General features: G+C 40.1%; 1 protein-coding gene and 1 long non-coding RNA gene across 6 annotated transcripts in view; one reads left to right on the top strand and one right to left on the bottom strand.

Annotated features, from left to right (window-relative positions):
* Positions 1-14,984, bottom strand: part of LOC149775371 (uncharacterized) — a 35,669-nt gene extending 20,685 nt beyond the window's left edge. Inside the window, exon 1 of the long non-coding RNA XR_016416575.1 lies at positions 14,899-14,984. This is a non-coding gene — a long non-coding RNA (uncharacterized LOC149775371). The remainder of the gene's footprint in view (positions 1-14,898) is intronic.
* LOC149775370 (E3 ubiquitin-protein ligase TRIM45-like) overlaps positions 14,679-17,886 on the top strand; it is a 68,839-nt gene continuing 65,631 nt past the window's right edge. The window contains exon 1 of one of the 5 annotated variants that reach the window (XM_089944079.1): positions 14,679-14,816. The gene's annotated coding sequence lies outside the window, so the exon portion shown is untranslated. Of the gene's footprint in view, positions 14,817-15,034; positions 15,176-17,886 lie in introns of those variants that run through there. The other 4 variants (XM_089944074.1, XM_089944078.1, XM_089944075.1 and 1 more) reach the window with 4 other exon arrangements.

Below are 17,886 nucleotides of genomic sequence, written 5' to 3'. Positions count from 1 at the left end.
TTGCTCTTTTTCTTCTTTGGCCTTCGTTTGGTCTTTTTGGGAGTGGCTTTTTTCTTGGGGAGAACTTTGGGAGCATTAGGGATCCCATTTTAAGAGGGAACGAATGATGACACCTCCTAGAGTACCGCTCCCTCCAGGTTTCAAAATGATTTGCTTTTTGGTTTGAGTGTCGGCGCGGTGATCGGCCAGTTGTGTCAAGGCTACTTTGTTTCTGTCAAAAAGCGTTTGGTTTCATGAGGAATCTGAATGATGCCTTGCATTAATTGACGTGCTGTCACCGTAAACCATCGTAAGACTTCTTTGAGACTGGCTTCTAAGACACGAGCACGTATTTGTGGATTTTTTTCGCGACTGATGCCATGCAAGGCACGAGTCAATTTGACAGGAAGATGAGACTGAAGTGACGTCATGTTGGCGATGTGTAAGACAGACGAAAAGTGTCCGAGGTTTTAATAGATTTTTTTGGTTAAGTCGACGACGGAGACATGTACAGGACAGGCCCTCCGTCTTGACACCAGTGGTGAAACAAATGGGTACGAAATCGCAAATAATCGGGGGTAGTGGGTGTCAAATCGACGAGTAAATATGCGTGTGTAGTTTGAGTGGCATCGTCGTATGCCTGAGTGAGCCAAGGCGTTCCTAACTGTTTGGCTAAGACTTGCACTTGCGATTTATCTTTAGGGCTTTTAATTAATTCACGTAATGAGCATTGAGACTGATGGTGCGATGGGTTTTACTTTGTTGAAACTAATTTTGAGTGATGTAAATGACACTGGCATTACGATGATGCCCTTTGCGTGTAAACCACAGTTTAATTTCTTCTTCGTCTTCTCCTACCATGTCATCGAAAATGACCAGATGGGTTTGACCGGGGTCAGACACGATTCCGTCGTCTTCGTTAGGAATGCCTTCCACAAACACGATGGAATCGCCTTGACTTTCTCGCAAGAGACTACGCCCACTGCCACTCTTTGTAACACCACACGATTCGTTGATGTGGACGATCGATCAGATGATGTTTATGTTCGATCAAACGCTTAACAAATTCGGTTTTGCCTGAACCGCTAGGTCCAGCAATGAGTATGTTAAAAGGATGGCGAAGATACAAGGCCGTCCAACTGGCACGATCTAAGTGTTCGTCGATGACGTTGAAAGTGCATGAAGAGGGAGCAGAGACTGTAGATGTAACCATAGTGCAAGGAATGTCACTTGTGACACGAAGGCAGACACGACAAGAGTTTTCATACTTTTTCAGGACACGTTTATTGAGTTTTTAAAAAATAAACACGAAAGACTAAAATACATAAAAGCCAAATGGTTAAGTACAACGAAAAAATACACATCAAAACGATCAAAGTAGAATAGAAACAAGTTTCTGTACAACATGTTTTGGTAACCAAAATGTCCTAGGGACAATGTGTAATGTTCTTACAGACTCTACATGAGGTAATGTCACACAAGTCTCCTCCCGGAATATTCGTTCGGTAATGTCCACGACAGTCCTGTCCTGAAGGGAATGGTTGTCCTTGGTGACGGGTTCTTCTGGCACTGTCACTAACACAGATTGAAAAGTGACTTTTTTCCTAGGACGTTGAAATGTTGGATCCCAACTCTCGAGCATAATGGGCTACGTCTTGAGTCCAAGCCTTAAAACTCCAATTTTTCCAGTCACGTACATCTATCCAATGATGTTGTAAGTCAAAAGCTACACACACATCGTCATACACATCTTCGGTACCTAAAAGTTGTCGAATCTTTTTTTTCCCATAGAGGTCGAGAAGTATCCAGATGAAAACGCAAAGCTTTGAGCAAAATGAGTCTCTCGTGGACATTTAAAGGAACCACTTTCATGTTTGATTGGGTGGTAAGTATTGTTTGTAAAAAGTCCACAAGGAATCGGCTGGTAAACGAAATCCCAGAAAACAATTCACTAAGACGCACACCACACAATCTTCTCCTAGAGCGAAAGTAATCACATTTCTGGTCACTGCCATTCAGGGTAGCGTTCAAGAATGCCACTGAAATCTTCTGATGTAAACGGTCTAAAGTAGAATAATAGGGTGGACGCACACTTGATCCAGAAAAATCTAACATGTTTGTTGACTTCTTTCACTTTCCCTGCCAAACTTCCTTGTAGATCTTCTCTTGCAGTTCGTTTGGTAATGCTTGAATATCATTTTTTAAATGGGCTTTAAATACTGGTCTCGGTGGTATCCAACGTTTGACTCCTAGCCAATCTGTTTTCTTAAACGACATGGTAGGTCACTTCAATGACTCGGTCCCACGAAAGGTAGGTAGTGACAATTCGAAGACCATCGAGCATGTTCAAAGTATGCTGAATCTTCTTGTTCCCACTGGTGTAGTGACACACCGCAACGGAAGCACTTCACTTTATCCCCTTCGCCCAAATAGAAAAATCCGGCTCTGGATAATTCTTCGGTCGGTCCTCCCAGATATTTAGGCCATTTTCCTTTGAAAGATTGAAGACGATTTACAAAGTTGTAGTATTAAGGCAAACGCACAGGGAACGAATATTCGTCTTTCACATTTTCGTTTCGATGAGGGTAGGGTGACATCAACAGCAGTTTACTCAGGGCTGGATAACATCCGTAGGTGGTAGACGTGAAGGTTGACATCCACAATGAAAACCAGTAAAGAGTCCACGATGACGAGTGCCATCACTTTCGCATCCGTCAGGTTTGACACGCACAGAATCACTTTCTATGGTAGGTGTAGTGATAGTAGTAGTGAGGTCAGTGTTCCCATGATGCTTCACTGCATCACTGATGTCAAAGCGTACAGCATCGCTCTCATCGCAAGACACAGGATCGTACTCCGCTACGCAATTACAATGGTAACCGCATGGACACTTATAGTTTCCTTTCAGACATTTTCTGTCGCAATGCATGGGTCTTAACCATTCACTACTAGTTAAACTATGGGGGGGGGGGGTAAATTTGTTTTACAATCCCCGAACTTGAATGATGTCTCTTTTAAAGGATTCATCTTGTTCGCTTGGTCTTGGTAGTCACAATGAACTATCGATCTTGCATATTGTCCCTTTTTATACTAGTCGCAATGAAGTCACAAGCTTGTACATCGTTCCTTTTCTATGTCTAGTTTTGGAAGTCTTCCTTTTTTCTTCCTGGACAACGGTACTACCGTCTCTAAGGTACCGTCATAACTGTACCGTATTGTAATGGGTGGAAAGGCCATATAAAGGTAAGGACAGTGCGGAGACCATCCATTATGTTCCACAATAGCTGAATCTTTATAGATACATAGATCCATTCGTAACTTCAGGCCGCAACTAAAACACTGTACTTCGTATCCCAAACCAGTCTCAGGTCCCAAGTAGACAAATCCTGTTCTAGCTAAAACATTCGAAGTAGGTAATCCTTCCCTATCCGTGGGCCATTTTTGAAACGTTTCTAAACGACAGGCCCAATCACAATAGCCAGGCAAGAAGACCGGAAAATGGTAGGGTTTGAACTTGTAGTTCTCATTGGGTCTCTCACTCGATTCTTGCTGTGGCGAAGTCAACCTTCTTGTTAGTGGCTATCCTTTTACAACCAATTTTTTTTATACTGACATGACCATACGGCAAAGTGAAGTGGTTGGGAAGACGCACTCGCTTCTGGTACACGATTTGATAGACTTTTTCCAAGGGTCGACTGACGATTTTGTGAGTGGGTAAACGAACAATCTTGTTCGGTTGGTAGGTGGTCACTTTAAAGTTTCCATCCTATCCAGATTGCAAGGCTTTTTTCAATACTCCAAAGTTCACCACTCGACTGGTGTGATAATTGAGAGTCAATCCTTTCACTTTACACTCGGCGTGCACTTCTCCTTGTTTGTCCCGGTATTCGTAGCCGTAATTTTTAGGTCCGCCAATAGCGAAACTTAAAATCTTCTCGTCGGGGTGTTCGTCTATCCAGGCTCCTAAACGGTCTCCTTCGATGTCAGCGTGACGTTGACCCGGGTGATCGATGTAAATGCAACTGTCCGTGTCAAAAGTACAGGACGCGATCCCCTAACAGTTCTAAAGCTTCGTACAATTTTAAGCGAGCATGAGCTGTCACGTAAGGCGCAATGATGACATTTCCAAATTTGTCGGCTTGTACAAAGTCCAGATCTTCTTCGTGATTGACTAAGATCAAATCCTCACGAACGACGTCCACGTGTTTCATGTATTTGATTTTGTCGTGAATTATCTGGAAGTAACGGAAGGTTCTGTCAAATATTCCGTCTTAGGTAAAGACGGTCGTTGTGCCATTTTACCCCACACACAATTTAACATCACTTTGGCAAACGATCGCCTGCTTCGTTTCTCTCGATGTGGTCTAAAGTGATGCCTTTTTGTTCCCAGTATTTCTCTTTGAATGTTTTTTGGTCTTCGGGAGCGTGACACCAGGAAGGATAGCCGCTGGCTTCTTGTTTTATTTATGAAAAGTCATCCACATAGTCTGCGAAAATGCCTTTCTAAGTCTCGTCGCCCTTGTGGTATTTTTGTGTCTTGGGAAAGTGGTAAATTTCGTATACTTCTAACAGTTGGTATCCCAGGTCCAGAGCTATGAACAATTCCACGCTGACCCACGTTCCCGTCAAGGCGAGTTCTTCCTGGGTGTTCTGACAAGGCTGGTCATGGTAACACGTTTCGGCACAAGTACGGCACAAGGGAAACATCAGTTTTCCTTGGCAATGGTGAGGTAACACAGGATGGTACAAGTCGGTGGGAGGCAAAACTTTGCACTTGAACAAGCCTTCGTATTGTATTCCAGGTCGATGTGGTCCGTCAACAACTGCGGGTGCCCAGTAGGAAAGCGACAATATTTGCATACGTAAGGATACAATGAACACACGTCCAAGTATTTGATTTCTTATCCTTTCTCTTCGTCAGCGTGGTACAGCAAACAGGTGACATTTGTCCGTCCTCCGTACAAACTGTCCCGAGGGTTCAGAGGGTCCATTAACTTGTAACTTTCTACGATACGTTTAAACTCGGGATTGGTTTTCAAACGGTGATCGTACTCGTGTTTCCACATTTTCACTACTTGGTATCCTTGTTCTAATTTCAAACGTCGCTGACAAGTGGCCTGGTACGAGTCTTCCATGGTTCGTTGTAAAAACTGATTTAGTGCCACGTTCCGGGTAGCAAAGGGGACATCCGTGAAATAAGCAACCTTTAAACTCGTACACGATCGTGGGTTTTCTAAGTCCCAGCCATCCACCGAATACGTTCCGATAGTCTTTTCGCCTCCTCCGTTGCGGGCGTGCTGAATCCATTTGTCTTCCTTGTCGCACAAGTAATGTAACCAGCGTAGGGCTTTGACCTAGTATTGACGTTTGACAAAGTCGGTCGTTTGAGAGCTGATGACAGCCAGGGTGTTTTCAGGCATGAAACGTTGCCGGTACACTAAGGAACACGCTTTGGCAATGGTGCAGGCTTCTTTCAAAGGATCGATCCCTCCGTGTTCCATGTACATTTCTCGAAATTTTCCACAGCAACGCCGTAAAATGTCCACGTCGGAACGACAATACTTTAACATTTCTTCCTGAAAGTCGAAGGGGTCCGAGGCGTGAGCCTGGTACCAAGCGTAGAAAGCATCTCTTTGTTCGGTACTCATGTTGTCGGGGTCGTAGTCGTCAGCCTCAGGCAAATGGGGTAGAACGGCGTGTTGATTGGCTTCGGTATTTAAAAAGTGCGGCAAGTAGTCTTTGGCCATTTCTTTCATTCCAAACGTTTTAGGCATTCGACTCAAAGGCATGGCCAAGTAGCTCATGGAATCTTTAAACTGCACTTGTCCCACTTGCATGGAAATGATTGTGGCTCCGTTCAAAGTGACTTTAGGACGTGCGGTGCCTTGTTCCGTATAGTATCTCAAAATAAACTGTCCATGGTATCCCGAGAAATTGTGAGCCATTACTGTGGCATGGCGATGACAATCTCCATACGTTCGATGTCCTCTTGGCTCTACGCCTCGTCGATGGGGTCTAAGATCCATTGAGGGAAATCGGATAGCGTGTTCGGTCCCCGAAAGATTTTTTCACGTCCTCCAGGAATCTTGTTGCAGTGAGGACAATGACTAAAGATAGGCTCTTGTATGCACTTCTCGCATGCTCGGTGAGCCACGCAGAAATTAGGAATGTGAATGCCGGTCTCTTGCATACATTCGAAATCAATAAAGATGAAACTGCCTTTCTTCTTGTGGTCATCATCTTGCTGTTGGGATTGGTATTTATGAATGTAGCATTGGTGTTCCAAGTCCATGATTTGGTGACAAATATGACATCGTTTCTTTCCTGAACATACGTGTGCCTTGGCATCATTGGTACATATGCCTTGTCCACAAGTAGGACACAATCTCAGCAGTTGACAATCACTTTTCTGCTGTGACCCTTGCGTCTTTAAATGTTGTTGGTAACAGGCAGGACTGAAAAAAAGTGCAAGCAGGGCAATGCACTCGTGGTTGTCCTTTGTCCAGACAGGGTTTCGAGGCCAAACATCCTGAGCATTTCGATCCACATTGCTTGTGTTGATCTCGGTTGTTATAACCATAGTCACATTTATCGCAGTAATAACTGTATCCCAAGAATGCGGTGATACTGGTAATGGCATCGAAATGTTCATCGTGATGATAGACGTGAATGTATTTTCCGTCTTGGAAATCTTTGCCCCGAAACAACAAATGTCCGCGCACTTCTTGATGATGCACTTTCAAGGTGTAGCTTGGAGCTAGGACATCTTGCAATTTTTGCATTTCAGGAATGCCAGAACATGTGTCTTTGGATAGCCCCGCTTGCTGTAACAGGAGTTCTGCTTCTCTTTGTTGTTTGGCACGATTCGATTTTTGAATTGTTCGCCAGGCTGTTTTCCATTATGCTGTGTCGTTCCTGTCGGCATATGTTCGTCCCACCACGATGGCACGGGTTAAACAGATCTGGTCTTGAGGATTGTTAATTTGGACGAGGCTCTTTTTGGTGCTGCGAAGGTCGTCCACCAATAACACTTTTCTGCGTTGTCCGGTCCCCTTGGGGAGAGAGACGCGAGTCATAAACAGTGTGGCTTTTCCATCGGTGATGTGAAACATGTCATTGGATTGTTGCATGTGTTGTATCTTGTCCATGACTTTGGAAGGTGTCAATTCTGCTGGGCTGCTAAACTCGATCCAAACGGGGGACTTCAAAACCGTCGTGATTAATGGAAAGTCTCAAGCGATCGTCTTCTTTGGCTTGACACTGGCGTTTCAGAGTGGTTAACAAAGAATCCCACACATCGGTGATGAAGCCCTCTGCTTTCTCCAGTGGTACGTTAGACTTGAAATCTTTAAACTTCACCGAGTAGGTGTATGCCGTAGTTCTAAACTTTCAAGAGGAACGCTTTTCCATCTCTCGAATGTGTAATAATTTTCAGGGTTTATTAAGGGTGGCAAACTTTGGCTAATTGTAGAATCACTGAGTCTGGATTCTGGTTCACTCATGTCATCTTCAAAATCACTGGCATGAATTTGTGCCAAGACTTCAGATATTGTACGAGGCGATAAATCACGTGTCATCTGGACTGCAAAAAGTCAAATGACCACATTTTAAGCACCGTAGGTCACTTTATAGCCATGCCAGACCAGCGTATAAAAAGGGTGTGTGTCTTACCTTCCAATATTCATTTCACTCTCAAAACGAGGAGAACGATGGAAGAGCCTACACAGATCGAACTTTAGATCAGAGCTTTGCGAGGTGTCATAAGAAATTTTCTTCAGACAAGCCGACGGACTACTCACCCTCCTTTCGAGATAAAAGTCAAGATACTTGCTATATCTGTAGGAAGAAAGGGCATTGGTTTTCAGAGTGTCCAGACCGTCAAAAAAGCAAAACATGTGCTAGAAGAGACAAAAGTCAAGATACCTGTTATCACTGTCAAGAAAAAGGACATTGGTCTTCAGATCGCCCTAAGAAACAACAGGAGTAAGAAGAGGTACCCTCCCCCAAGGAAGAACCCAGACACGTGCAGAAAGAGAAACATGATAAGAAAAGACGAGGAGAAAATACGGAAGAAGTGGAGGAAAAACATGTGAAAGTGAAGAAATTAAAAAAGCAGAGATAGTAAACACAGACACTGATGAAGCCTATGGACATTTTAAAGTGTTACGTTGTGTTGTGAATTGGATTGTAAAATTAGGACCAGAAAAGACCAGGCATAAAACGTAAGTGTCTGTTTGTTTTGATTTTTAGAATAAGAACCTACACTCACGCACTCACACACGTACAATATGGGTAAAAAGGTTTTTTTTTATATAAATTTTAATTGATTTTGGCAATTGAAATACTATCTCTTTTCGAGAGAACTAGGTTGCCCTGAAAAGGGCCTTTGGGTATTTGCTTGTTAAACAACAAACTTAGGAATGGGACGAAATTAACTTTATCTGCCTTAAGCCTTTGCCACGGCCAAGGCCTACTTCTGGACTGCCTCCTGTCGATGATGATTTGGTAGAAATCACTAAGGGTGCTACGGCAGGTGTAGTCGCAGGGTTGGGTTGTTTAGTTCGGGAACGTCTTTCTCTCTTCGGTCGTAATAAAGAAGTCAGATACATTTATTTCAGACTTCTTAACTCCGCTAAAATGTCTAAAAGTACCGTGACCGTTTGACTTTCATTATTCTCTTTTAGACCTTGTTTCTTCGCTGCTTCTTTTTCTTCCTGTCGTTTCCTTATTGCCTCTTCTTCTTGCTGTTGTTGAAGAAGAAAAGCTTGTTCTGCTTCTTTCTGCTGCTGTAAAAATTTCTCCAATTCTTCTTTCTGTCTCTGTTTCAAATTCTCCACGTGTGGTAAAGAAGGAGAAGGTGGCGAAGGTATTGGTACCATAACAAATTCTTGCGAAGAAGAAAGAAATTCGACAAAATCCCAGTTAAAATAACCTCTTCTGGAAGTAGGTTAGTGTTGACTTGAGCAGTCCCTGCTATTCCTTCGCTTCTCGCCTCCACGGTTCACCCCAATTCATCGTCTTCTTAGTTTCCGTTATGATTGAAAAATGTGTCGCATGGATTGACTGCACACAGACGCTAGCGCCTTGGACGACTGACTCCGTGTTGGGACTGAATTTTGTAACGCGTGTTTGGATTGGTGAATGAACTCAGTCCCTTTCGATCCTCCTTTCCCCTATAAATAACTTCAGTTAACCGCATTCCCTTCACCTGTTCTCATTACAAGATGTGGACCGACGTAGAATCCTCTACTCTCGTATCGTCAATGCTGTTCCGTACGAACTTACCCATGTATGTCAGATCATCGTGGACCATTGTCGGGATCACAGATACTAGCGTTAGGAAAAGAAGAATTTATGTGGAGAGACAAGGCTGTTTGAAGAGGGTCCTGATTTACGGACCAGAAGTCAGACAAAGTTTGAAGAAAAGAAGAAGTCCTATGCGATGCCCTCTATGTTAACGGAATAATGTTAACATAAACACAAAGGCCCTCATATGCCTCGAAAAGAAATGCTTTTTTGCCTCCCAAATTTGTTTCTTCATGTTGTATAAGTGTTAGTCTCTTGTCTTTGTTATCTCTGTACACCCGCTCTTTGCTCAGTACTGTGACGTCACCTCCCCTAGTAGCAACATTGTTACCAATCTCCCATACCGTGACGTCAGACGCTATACAGACTCACTTTCCCTTGTCCCTATACAGGCCCACTATTCCCCATATTCAATTCCCCTTGTCCGTCAACAGGCACAATCCATTGTCCCTCTCTATTCCTATGTTACAATTTCCTACTTTAAAATTCCCCTTGTCCGTAAAAAGGCCCGGGGTGTGTCTCTGTAATGGTAATTCACATTGTCCGTATAAATCTTGTCCGTAAACAGACCCAGGGGGTTCTGTAATGCATTTTCCCATTGTTCGTGAATTGCCCCACTTCACTACTCTCGATGTTATTGCCCGGTTCGAGTAAATATAAACATAAGTGTTGAAACTTATAGCTGCAATAGATAGAGATCTGAGCAGAGATACAGAACAGACCAACACGAGCCCCCTACATGTAAACAACAATTTAATCAATTACATAAAACAACTGTGAGAATTCGTTACATCAGGATTATACTCTGCTCCAAGAAATAAAACTTTCACCGAATTAAAAAAAAACCCACAAATATATTTAAATAAAGTAACCGATCTGTTTTACTGATAGATTTAGTCCATCATAGGATCGAGTGAACAATCAAAGTCAATGCCTTGTGCAATTGCATAACCACTTTCTCCGATTCATTCCACTTCCACTATAGCTGTTCCTTCGACTTCCGTCTGTCTTGCCTCTTTCGGTCCTCAACTCTGTGCGTAGCTCGTAGATTCAGATACCTGGATCTCAGGATAATATGTCTCAGAATACGTCTCAGAGATAATACGTCACAGGATACGTAGCAGAGATAATACGTCACAGGAGCTAATTTCTCCCTTTAAAAAATATAAATAGAGACAACCTAAATTTTCTGTTGTTTATGATAACAGGGGCTTGCATTAACATCCTCTCGTTGTCAGATTTTACTATCGGTGCTAAACAGATGCTAAGGCTATCGGTCGGCTCCACATGTCCAACAATGACTCTGGTTAGTTTAATGGCTAATTCATCACGCATTTACACCACAAATCAACACCACACGAGGTATAACGGATCCGAGCCAGCCTCAGTGTACACAAGTGAATGAATGAGATACATTACATGTCTTATTAAGTCATTTCAGTCAATACACACTCATTCTTAATCACACGTGAAATCTTCTAAATTCGGTGAATTCACACAGATTCTCCTAACTCATATTAACCAATGTTATGCATGAAATTTTAATGCAACAAGACGACAAATTCAAACAATTCGTCAAACCTAGAAGATTAATGTACGACTTCCTTTGTCTAAACTCAACACAATTATACTTCATAAAGCAAACTGATATACGAATGTAGCAAATAGATTCATGCAAATATAAGTAAATAAATTCAGCAAAGCATTATATATGGGCATCACAAATTACATCGAACTGTCACAGATACCTTTGAGCTTTCAGCGTTCCTCGCTTCTACAGCCAAATTTGTTCGTCGGTTTTGCTCGATAACAGTCCTCTTGGACAACAGTTTTGCGAGAGAATTTCTCCCAAATTTACTTTTAGTGTATTCTGACACTTGTTTTCTGTTGCAGAAAAGCTTAGACTAATTAAAATTTTCGATGTGGCGATATTAAAACTAGGAAATTTAGTGTGGGAAACACGCCCTTTTTTAGCATAACAAATCAGGATTCAATGTATTTTGCGCCTTTTTCCAGATGCGCCTAAGTCGTGGTCAACTTGACCTTCTAGTTTGAGTAACAGAGTTCTGCAATTTTTCAATCCTGACATTTACACTATGGAATCGAAGTTAGCTTTAAATTTCCACCAGTCTTCTGTTGGCTAAATAAACGAATGCTTAATTAAGAATAAAAGTCTCCCCTCGAAAAGACATTACCGATCATGGCAGTATGGCGATTCGATACGCGCCTGTCCCCATAAATCTAATTAATTGTTCTCTGGCCCAAGTTAATGTGTACTTCATAGATCGCCAGAAATTTGCCCCTTCACAGACCTCTCATGTTACGTGTTTAGGCTCGAATAAACAGTAACAAAAGAAAGAGTAAAAACAATAAGCTTTGAAAAATTTAACAAATGATTTATTTCCCTGGAAAAATACTGTAAAAATGAAGAAAAAAAGAACTTACGGTTTTAAGAATCAAATCCAAAATTAATCCAAGATTAATCCAAGAATTGAATTTTAGAAGTCCTAGTAATGAAATGTCCTAATGAATTCAAGTTCGAGTCCCGACGAGGAATCCAGGATGGAAGGCGATGACGTATACTGTACCCTTTGTGATGTTGCAAGGTCTACAGTTCTGTGTTATTCAAAAACAATAAATCCGGTGTTTAAATTAATGAAATATCTTTGTCCAAGAATTCTGAATGAGCACTCAAATATTTCCAAGAAAAAGAATTATCCTTTATAATCCAAATAATTCTGAATAAAAATAAAAGTGTAACTCCAACTGACACAACATACACTTTCCAGTGTAAAGTAAAAGCCCCGACCGAGAAAAATCTCTATAAACAATGATTATACAGTAACTCGAAACGCAAAGCAATTTCCCGGATGAGGGTTGACTTTCCAGAACCTTCGAGAAGTATTTACGTATAAAAGCACGTATGACCTTGACAAAAACTAATCATTTTACTCTTAGAATAGGATAAAAATAAAAAGCTGTTTACTTCTCTCACTGATTTTCTAAATCAAGGTCGGGAACTAGGTCAGCTTTAGGTGTTTACAACTAAAGAATGAAACTCAAACTATTTTCTGAAAACTACATTATTTTGACATGCAACGAAATTAAAAAGATTTTAAAACTTACAAACAATTAAATTAAATAAAATATAAATTAAATCAAATTTACATAAACTACCCGCCATAAAGAAAAAGAAAGATATGATAAAGCTTTCTTTTTACCATAGATTATTGATACACGAGGTTAAAAAGAACCCTTATAAGTTACACACAGTGTACATGAACTAATTCAGTGTTATACACGGGAAAGTGCGTCTGCTGTTAAATTATCTTTCCCCTTGATGTGCCTGATGTCAATATCACATTCCCGTTACAACAAACTCCAGCTTAGAAGTCTTTGATTTTTATTTTTGATCTTGCCGATGAAAGTAAGGGGGTTGTGGTCACTAAACACAGTAATCGAAGAAGGAGCTGAACTAATGTAAACTTCAAAAAATGTTTTAATGACAATATCAAAGCCAACATTCCTTCTCCATTGTTGAAAAATTTATCTAGTGCTTATTTAATTTCTTAGAAAAATATCACACTAGGTGATCAATGCCATTTTCATCTTCATGAATCAAAACTAAATATATAACGACTTTCAAACTCACGACACGGACCATCCTTTCAATGTATGTCGATAGCTGTCAATTTGGCTTGTTACGAAACAAGGAATGACCAAGAAGTTACGAATGATATTTGTTTCATTAGTAAATTCGGTGAATCCTAGGCACATCCAATCGTAGAAACAGCCGAGTTGGTAAAAGTAAAAAAAAAAAAAGGTTTCTTTTCGCGGAGAAATTTTCCGCAAAAAATGCGTGATTTTCTTTAAATTACGGCTCCGACATACATTCGAGACATTTTTTCTCAGAGAAATAGCCGAGGTGGCTCCGAATGTCAAATACGTAGAAATGCCCAAGTACGCCGTCAGTGGAAGTTTGAAGATCGCATACATCAGTTCCATGTGATTCGAATGGTAGTATCAGGACCCCGACTCTGTGGACGTGGTACTAGACCGTTGTTATACGTGTGAATGGAACAGCCAGTGTGAATCACACCAAGCGTTTTTTCATCATTTTCTCAGAAAGTCTGAAGCTATTGAATGCATATCCTTAAACAAACCAAGTAGCCTTCTTATTAAATAACAGTATTTCCGAATTCCCAGTACAAACAAGAGCAAAATTGCTTGTATCTCCTGAATACGAAATATTTTATTGGATCATCGGACATACTTTATTTTTTTAAATATTTTTTTAAAAATGTTTTTCTAATTTCATGTTGTTTGTTTTTGTAATAATATTATTATGTTTCTTATCTTATAGTTGTTGTCTAAAGTTGTAAAGCGCTTAGAGCTTCTAAAGATTAGGCGCTAAACAAAGTCCTCATTATTATTATTATTATTATTTAATAACTACAACTGCTTTCAGCCTCGTTTTTGGTGTGCCATAATGACATTGCATACTTTGGAAACCTAAACAGATCTTAGTAAATATGGCGCTTTTGGTGTGCCATAATGACATTGCATACTTTGGAAACCTAAACAGATCTTAGTAAATATGGCGCTTTTGGTGTGCCATAATGACATTGCATACTTTGGAAACCTAAACAGATCTTAGTAAATATGGCGCTTTTGGTGTGCCATAATGACATTGCATACTTTGGAAACCTAAACAGATCTTAGTAAATATGGCGCGCATTGAATAACGTATCTTAGAATATCCAAAATATGGTATAGTAAGCCTTATTTGGAAAGCGAATTACCACAAGAATGTCATCATGCTATCTGTCATGGTGATCAAAGTGCGGTTAGTGTAAACAAACACACACAAACACACACAATATATATGTGTGTGTGTGTGTGTGTGTATTTTTTTCTTTGTGCACACCAAAAGGTTTATATGCTGGCATACATGTTTTTGATCTGGTCCTGTGTCATTTCAATTTAAGTTGGATTTAGACATTTTGTTCAAAGTGTTATAAAGCTGGAACACATTGTTTGGGGGGATCAAAGCCAATGAATCTGCATTGAGGCAATTTTGGCAAGTGCGTTAATCGTGAGGCATAGTTACATAGTTACTAAAAATATTTGTATTTCTTAGGACTAAATCTAAGCCTGAATGGATACATATTCACCCACACCCATATCTCTCTCTCTCTCTCTCTCTCTCTCTCTCTCTCTCTCTCTCTCTCTCTCTCTCTCTCTCTATATATATATATATATATATATATATATATATATATATATATATATATAAAAGTGTGTGTGTGTGTGTGTGTGTGTGTGTGTGAAAATAACCCATCTAAGCCAATGTAGATTCTTCGGAGCTAACATGGGCAGGGCGCTCCTACCCCCATTCTCAGTATGTAAGGAAAACAGCCGAAGTCATCACCGGATGTGCTGGAAGTTGGCAGCACTTTGCAGGAAACCATTTATAGCTCATGGGATGATAAGCTAAGAAACGGGAGTGCTGTGCTGTTCATCGTTTGAAGGTAAGTCTAACCTAACCTCGCTCTGCAACAAACTCTATTCGATTTCATTTCTACGGGATGGGACTATAATAGTGTAACATACCTGACATATATTCAATACACGTGACTTTGAACTGTTTGAATTGGCATCATACGAAGAAATGATCAAGCGCACACACCCCTCCCTTCCTACATGTGTGAAGTTATAATTTACTGGGCATGCGTACTGACTGTCTGTGCATCTGGTCGTTCATCACTGACTGGGTTGTGAGTTAAGAAACAACGTGTTTCCCGTCCTATGTGTTGAAGTTTTGGGGTTTTCTTTACCGCTATCTCCGCCAGGACAATGGGATATTAATTGGTCAAAACTCGCCACGACGGTAAGTTATGAGTTAGATTAGAAGTAGGCTTATCCAAGTGTTCTTGAAAGAAAAAAATGTGTGGTACAGAACCACTTATTCCATCATGTTCAGTAATTATAAAAAATAAATAAATAAATAAATAAATAAACAGATTTTTTGATCTATTCCAACTAAAATAATTTCATTTTCTTTTGAATTCAGCGAACCACTAGCCTTACACATTTCTTTACAAACGATGCCGCTGCTTACAAACTAACTCGTAAGAATCAAGATGGCCTTAATATTCTACTTGATACACCGATACAACGTTTAATTACCTATGAATTATTAATATCGCTTCATTTCTTTGAGGTTAACGAATTATGACTCTTTATTGCCATTGGTTATAAATTCCACAAAAATCCCACGGTGGCGTCAATTTATTTGGCCTCCTGAACCTCGTTATCAGATCTGTTACACGTTGCATCATTAATCCGGGTTCTAGTTTATGTGGGTACATGCATTGATTAAATAGTTATCACATGTGCTTCTTTGCAATACTCTTTTGCATATTATCTTCACTACTGCAGTGATAAAATACATTCACATGTAAATAAAAACGTAAATTAATACCAGATAATGCTAGCACATTTGAAACCGCGAACTCCATTACACATCCATAGATCAAGCCTTAGTGCTGACATTCCTAAAAAATTCCGTTGAGGTTGTTATGGTAACGGAATCGTCGGATTATTAGTAAGAGGCCTGGCTGTGCTTGTTCCCAAAATAACCTCTCACCCAGAACAAATGTAGCAAATCTATATTATAACATTCAGCCTCAATCCTGTTTACGTAGCGTTTATACGTGAGGTAAAACAAGCTGCATTCGAAATCTAAAATAGTTTTTCGCCAAGTTATTTTTGTTTTATAAACACATTACCAGCTGCCCTTTGGCAACATATACAAATATATCGACATATCGTTTTGAAAAGCCACAAGGCTTTATATGAAAGAACGTGTCGAGCTAAAAGGAAAGAAGGTTTGTTGGAAACATGCGATCGTACGATGAGTTTTTACTTGTCATTAACCAAAAGAGCCTATGGGATGGTATGTTGTCCGTCCGTCCGTTCGTTATAAGTTTATTAATGATTTTTATCCCAACTCCTCCATCAATACTTGGATGATTTCCGTGAAACTTTACACACACATTCACCCCACGGTCCAGCTGAAATGGCGCTGCTCGGAATTCAGTATTTCTGTCAGAGAGGCCATCTTGAATATATTGTTATAGTGTCGATAAGACTACCAATATGGTCGTCATGGCAGTTATCTTGAAAATCTTGTTGTTGCTACTCCTTACTAATGGATGATCATATCAACATGGGGTTACAGTGAAAGATTTCTTATGATGTCAAGCTGGTCCTAAATAAAAATGATGCTGAACTGACATCCAATATAGCCACCAAGGCAACCATCTTAAGAATCTTGTCACATCTCTACTTGATCAAAGAGTCTTACTGGCATGGTGTTTTCACCAGAGGGCATTTTATAATGTCTCCATCTGGTCTTAAATGAGAACTGTGCCAATCTGACACCCAAAACGGCCACCACAGCAGACATCTTATCTTAAAAATATTGCTATCTCTACTAGTATCGAGATGTATTTTACCAGTAGACTTCATATAAAACCTAGTTGGCCCCAGACGAAAATGTTGCTAGTCGTGCATCCAATATGGCTGCGGCGACGACTGTCTTAAAACTCTTGTTTTTACAACTACCCCTGAATGGATGATCATTATAACAGGAGATTTTCACAAAGTCCTAAATGAAATGATGATAGTCGTACATCCAATATGACCGCCACTTTGACTGTCTTAAAACCCCTGTCGTCACTACTCGACCTGAAATGATGATTATTATGGCATGGGATTTTCACCAAAAGACTTCTAAAGAGGTCTAATTTGCCCTAAATGAAAATGGTGCCAAGCTGACATCCAGTATGGGCAACAAAGCAGCTAATTTGACATTATTGTTATCGCTGAAGAGCATCAAAGATGGTTTCAACACTTGACGGTTAAAAGGAAGAAAATGGTATTATCTTGAATTTCAGAAAATTGTTTTCGCCTAGTTGAGCGTCAGTACCTTCGAGGGACTCGAATTCGGGCAATTAACGTTGGACATATCGAGTCAATCAAGATTTTAAGAAATGTTTTGAAAATGATCTGACTTCTTTTGCAACGGGTTAATGAGTGTTTATTAACTGTTATCGCAATAGATGTGCATAATGATAATAATAATAATAATAATAATAATAAATTATGTACATCTGTTTATCAGTTTATTCATGTTATAGAAATTATATCAAACACAAACAAAAATATACAGATCGACGCTTTCAAACTCATTTTTGTCAGGATGAAGAATGTTGAAATGGAAGGCATTTTCTTCAGTTATCTCACTGGTCATTTATATACATTAATATTTGAGCTTAACTATATACATGAAGGTACGTGGGTTTTAGTGTTGCTAAAGATGTGAATCGTGATTGGGTCGCAGTGAACAAGTGATGCACTGAGTTACGTTCTCTTTTGTTTACTGAATTTCTAGAGCTATTTAATATAAGAACGTGAAGGATTTGTAATGTATCAATATCACTCTGGAAGGATGTGTAATGTATCAGCATCATTCTGAAAGGATAAGTGTAATGTTTCATCACCATTCTGGAAGGATGTGTAATGTATCAGCATCAT

This window comes from Sinohyriopsis cumingii, chromosome 19 (assembly GCF_028554795.1).
Source record: "Sinohyriopsis cumingii isolate HCF-2022 chromosome 19, ASM2855479v2, whole genome shotgun sequence".
NCBI classification, from domain to species: Eukaryota; Metazoa; Mollusca; class Bivalvia; order Unionida; family Unionidae; genus Sinohyriopsis; species Sinohyriopsis cumingii.
Note: the sequence above shows the minus strand (reverse complement) of the source record. Positions and strands in the feature narration are given on the sequence as shown.